Consider the following 5,527-nt stretch of genomic DNA (forward strand, 5'->3'; position numbering starts at 1 on the left):
AATCTGACAATAAAGTGAGAATTTCATCCAATAAAATTACTTAAAACCAGTTAAAAAGTGTCTTTTTACTTTTACTGAATGCTCCCACTAGGAGAAATATTAGACTATTAATTAATTAGTGGATTATTGTGTGTATATAATACACTACATATATATTATATATATAGACGCTATATTGATTGTAAATACTGACCGCAGGCTGTTTAACGCCTGAGAGAAGCTTTTCTTATTTTGGAGCTAACATGGTGGATGTTGTAGTTGCTTAGAGTGAAAAACACGTTTATTTATTTTCAACTTCAATGAAAAACATGCATTTTATACACGCCCACCACGTCGTATGGTTCTTAAATTAATAATAAATTTAAAAAAAAACTGAACCCAGTGGATTTAGTAAAACTGGGTTTTAATCTGGGACTAAAACCCAGTTCTGTGGTACATTTTACTCTGGTCAAAGTCCCAGTTTGGTCTAAATGATGATTTGACTGTTTTCTTCTCCTGATTTCCTGAAGCTCCTCGTTCTTCTGCTCACATCGTGGCTTCTGTTACAGGAACGTCACGGTCATGTTTGAGGTGCAGAGCTGAGAGGACGAACTCACCACAAGACCAAACCTGACGGTTCCCAGTCCAACAGGAACCTCTCAGTGAAATTAAAGAGGAATTTTACAGAATCACACAGACGTTCAGCTCAAACCAGCAGCTGAACACAAACGAGTTTCAGAGCAGAAAACCTAAACTATTACAGTAATAACTGGGTCTTTAGTTCAGGCTCCAGACTGGACCACAATGATTAATCTGAGTAATAAAGTTCATCAATAAATAAGTTATATTAGATTAATTAACTGGCCAGCGGCGACTGATGGATTATTATTATTTTTATGGGTAACTATTTATTTCTGTTCTGTATTTATCACTTTTTGTTTTTCTGCATTTTCTTTATCCATTTTCATCTTAAAGCGTAATTGATAGGCTTTCGTCTGGTTCCTATCATCATCACTGTGAACAGTTCTGACTCTAAGTCTCTCTAGAACCAGGCGTTTCATACCAAACCGCTCTGTGATGTTGTTGGCATGGTAACCATTTAATTATGCAGAAACTATGAAAAATGGGTGGAGTTCCCCTTTAAATCACAGAGCTGGTCTGATTTTTTTCTGTGAAGCGGCTCTGTAAGCTACTTTTTATCTAGAGCCCTGTTTAGTTATTAGCCATCATTTCTAAGTGAAGATCTTGAGAAAATCAGCCGTTATTCAGTCTTATTTAATGAGTTACAGTGAGACCCAGAACCATAAAAGGTTACAAATATTTTGGCTGCGTCCCAAACCAGAACACAGTGTCAGTAGACTGGGAGTAATTAGAGCTTCTATTAGTTCATTTGGCTCTTATTATGTCGGGAATATAAACATCTGAAAGCTTCAGAAGCTCTTTTTACTTTTCTGCTGTAACTGTTTAGTCTAGACATCATCAAACCCACTGCAGCTGCTCTTTATTCTGGACTATTTCAGCTCCAAACACAGTGGATTATAAAACCTCTGTACCTTTCAAAGCTCCGAGCCTCCTGTGGTGCTTCGGCTCTCGGCCTGGACTTTTATGGTGGGAGAGCTTTTTCCCTCTGAGCTGATGTTCCTCTAAACTCAGACAGATCAGCTCTTTGATCCAGAGGCCGTCCTCAGTTTCCCTGCTCTTTCTCCTCCACTGCTCCTCACTCGTTCACCAATAATAACCTGAGCAACGACAAACATTTGTTACTCAGCCTTTAATAACATTAATAACACGTTATTATGATTAGAAGTCCACGTCTAAAAGACGACCCTGATCCTCAAAACCAGGAGAAACCATTTTGTGACGTCACGCTTAGTTTAAGGAAGAAAAACATTCATGTTGGTCTTTCAGTGTATCTTGTGCGCTCATGTTAATGTGTGACTTGTTAAAACGCTCATCAAATATCAGCGGAAATTTACTGGAAGCACCAGGAACACAGCGGGTTTTAACAGCGACCAGGGTGGGCTCACATTATCCCCTCTGGGGGGTTTGTGGGTGTAATCTGTTGACATTGATGGGGGGGTGAGTTACGTCACTTATTAAAAACATTTTTAGCCTATTAGTTGATAATTAAACCAGCACAAACGAATATTAGCAGCTTTATTCCGTCTCTGACCACATGGGGGGGCTTCACGGGGCTTTGAGCGGCGCTAATCTGCCGCAGCAACGAGGCTCCATCAGACAGAGCTTAGCTAGATTAGCTCCTTCCGCTAACCTTCCCGAGCGTTAGAGACAGGACCCCCAGAGAAGCAGAGAGAGGGTCTAATTCCTGTCAGGGGGGTTTCATTTCATCACTGCCCACCTTTTAAAGCGAATTCTGCCCCCTGAAGTCCGGTAATCCCGGCTGGAGCTCCACTTGATCCGGCGCTGCTGAAAAATCCTCGTTTTTGTGTGTGTGGAGCTGAAAAAGGTCTCCGGGTCCCGAGTGGCTCCATAAAGCCTGTAGCGGCCGTTTGGAGGAGGTTTTACCGGAGAATAAAGCCGATAAACCCGCTGCTGTTGATGCTGTGAGCGAGTTACTGTGAGCAGCTCGTAACGGTCGCTCGGTTTAAACTAGTGGTGCGCGGATCGATACTGAAATATCGATTCCATCGATACCAGGTCTTTATGTTCTAAAATCGATTTTCAAATCAAAATATCGATACTTTTGATACTTCAGTCATTTGAGGTAAGGCAAAGCACTAACAGGAACACTGTGGAAGTAACTAAAATATTGAGATCTTGTCTAAATGATATGCGGTTGGTGGGAACTACTTTTTCTTCCGCCTGGGTCAGTGCATAATGCGTAAGTACTGCGGCACGCTCACCCAGACGCTCACTCAGTCTACGGCGCTGTACGTACCGCTATGGCGGAACGCGAGAGAAGTCATGTGTGGAGCTATTTCAGCTCCACAAACAGCCAAGATGCTGTTTGTGATTTGTGTAAAAAAACTATAAGGAGTTGTGGCAACACAACAAACCTTGTTAAACACCTTAGGGTAAACCACACGGCCAAATATGAGGCTTTCACGCTTAGGCGGCCAGAAGAGGAGAGCACTGTGTCAGATGCTGCTAATGCTAGGGCAAGACAGACCTCTCTAGCGGAGGCCTTCGGCTGCGGTGCCGCAGGCGGACACTGTCCAGGTACAGAGGGAGACAATGTGAAGCCTTAAGCAGCACTAAGCGCTGTTACTGTTAAGAGCTGTTCAAATCAATACCATAAATATGGTTATGAAGTAAATAACGACATAAATACACGATTCAACAAAAAGCTGCATCAGTTTAGCTTAGAGTAAAAAATATGTGCATCACTGGGCGATTTATTCAGGTAAGGTTTGCTAACGAATTGATAAGTATTTATAATTGATAACTATAAATTATTTAAAGTAGATTACATATACTAGGCGTCACTAAGTTATAGTAATTGTGATAAAACAGCCATGGTGAACTTTCAGTGAACATTTCATAAAATGTATCTATTATTATGTACAGTCAGGCTAATTTGCTGTTAAATGAACATATAAAAATGTAGGTATTGTCAACCTTCTGCAATTATTGTGGCATTTATTTATTTAACTAAATATTTTACTGCCCATTTCAATTTCAGTTACCCAGTATTATAAAACAGCAAGTATTTAATTTGTTTTGCCCTGTGATTTTATATTGTTTGAAGATGATTCCCCAAGAGCAGCAACACTCACAAGATGCCTGGGACAGATGATTGTGAAGGATCTCCAGCCTCTGTCCATAGTGGAAGACCAAGGTTTCCAAGCATTTGTGAGAGCTCTTGACCCTAAATATAATCTCCCAGGAAGAAAAAAACTGACAGACTCATCTTGTTAATATGTTCGATGAATGCAAAGGCAAAGTAAGGGCGTCTTTGCAAAATGCTTCTAGTGTTGTAATTACCACTGATATGTGGACTTCAGTTTCCACAGAGGCATATTTAACTGTAACATGTCATCTAATTGAAAACTGGCAAATGAGGGAATTTGTTCTGGAAACCCACACTTTCCAAGGGCAGCATACAGCAGATAATATCTGTTTAACCCTTAAACGAATCACAGATGAATGGGGCATAACTGACAAGGTTGTTGCAGTTGTGACAGACAATGGTGCAAATATGGTAGCTGCAGTGCACAAGGCTGGATGGAGGCATCATCCATGTTTTGCACATACACTAAATTTAGTTGTAAAGGACAGTATAAAAACTGTCCCAGAAGTGGTGAAAGTGCTGGAGAAATGCAGTGCGATCGTGTCCTTTTTTCACCACAGCACACAGGCCACACAAAAGCTCAGGGGTATTCAACAACAGTTGAAAGTGGCAGAGCACAAGCTAATCCAGTCAGTAGATTCCCGCTGGAATTCAGCTTCTTACATGCTGGAGAGGATATGGGAACAAAATGAAGCTGTGACCACTGCCCTCTGCCTTTTAGGGAGGAATGCACTGTGCTTAAATCAGGGAGAACTATCCCTCATCAAGCAAACAGTTGATGCATTAAGACCATTTGAGGAAGTGACACGGGAAGTTTCGGCTGATAAGTATGTTTCAGTCTCCAAAGTTATTCCACTTGTATCACTCATTCACAGGGCTGTAGCAGCCTGTGAGTGTCAAGGTAGCTCACTTGCTGCACAACTGGCACAGCAATGTCAGCGCAGATTCAGGGGTATTGAGAGCATTTACTGTCTAGCTGCCAGTACATTTCTGGATGTTAGATTTAAACATCTCGGATTTCGAGACAAGGACAATGTGGAAGTCATGAAAAAACGTCTCCTCTCAGAAATGCAGGAAGTGTATCAGACAAGACAGGCAGCTCCCACTCTAGCCCCAAGCTCAACAGCTACTGTTAGCTCTTCCCCATATACTTCCACTTCAGGGTCTTCTACTTCAGAGCCAAACCAGAGTCCTGCCCCCTCAGGTTCAGCTGTATCAAAAGGAGGCATATGGACTGATTTTGACATGCAGGTTGTGTCAGGACAACATCACAGGTCAGCTGCCAGTGATGTACTCATTGAAATACGTCGGTACTCAGAAGAGAAAGTGATTCCCCGAGATAGTGATGCACTGGTTTGGTGGAAAGAACATGAACCAACCTTCCCAGCCTTGAGCAAACTAGCAGTGAGATACATGGGAATTACTGCCACTTCTGTCCCAGCAGAGAGAGTCTTTTCAAAGGCAGGAGAGGTTCTGAGCAAAAAACGGAACAGACTAAAGGGGAAAACAGTAAATATGATATTGTTCCTCAACAAAAACCTGTAAATTAAGTGTTATTTAGATATTCAGTATGTTCATGTTAATGCAATATTTCAGGAGTTCTAGATAATTAAACACTCATTTATTTTAATTGTTTTATTATTTTACTTATTTAAATTTTTTTGCATGTTTGAAAACAATTTGTGTGAGTTTCTGTTTTTTCTGTTGAATTAGTTCTGTTATATTGTAAATGAGGCTGCTACCTCAATATACTTTATTTAAAATAAATAAATAACTCTTATATCTTCTATTTCTTTT

This window comes from Pygocentrus nattereri, chromosome 12, assembly GCF_015220715.1.
Source record: "Pygocentrus nattereri isolate fPygNat1 chromosome 12, fPygNat1.pri, whole genome shotgun sequence".
Lineage (NCBI taxonomy): Eukaryota > Metazoa > Chordata > Actinopteri > Characiformes > Serrasalmidae > Pygocentrus > Pygocentrus nattereri.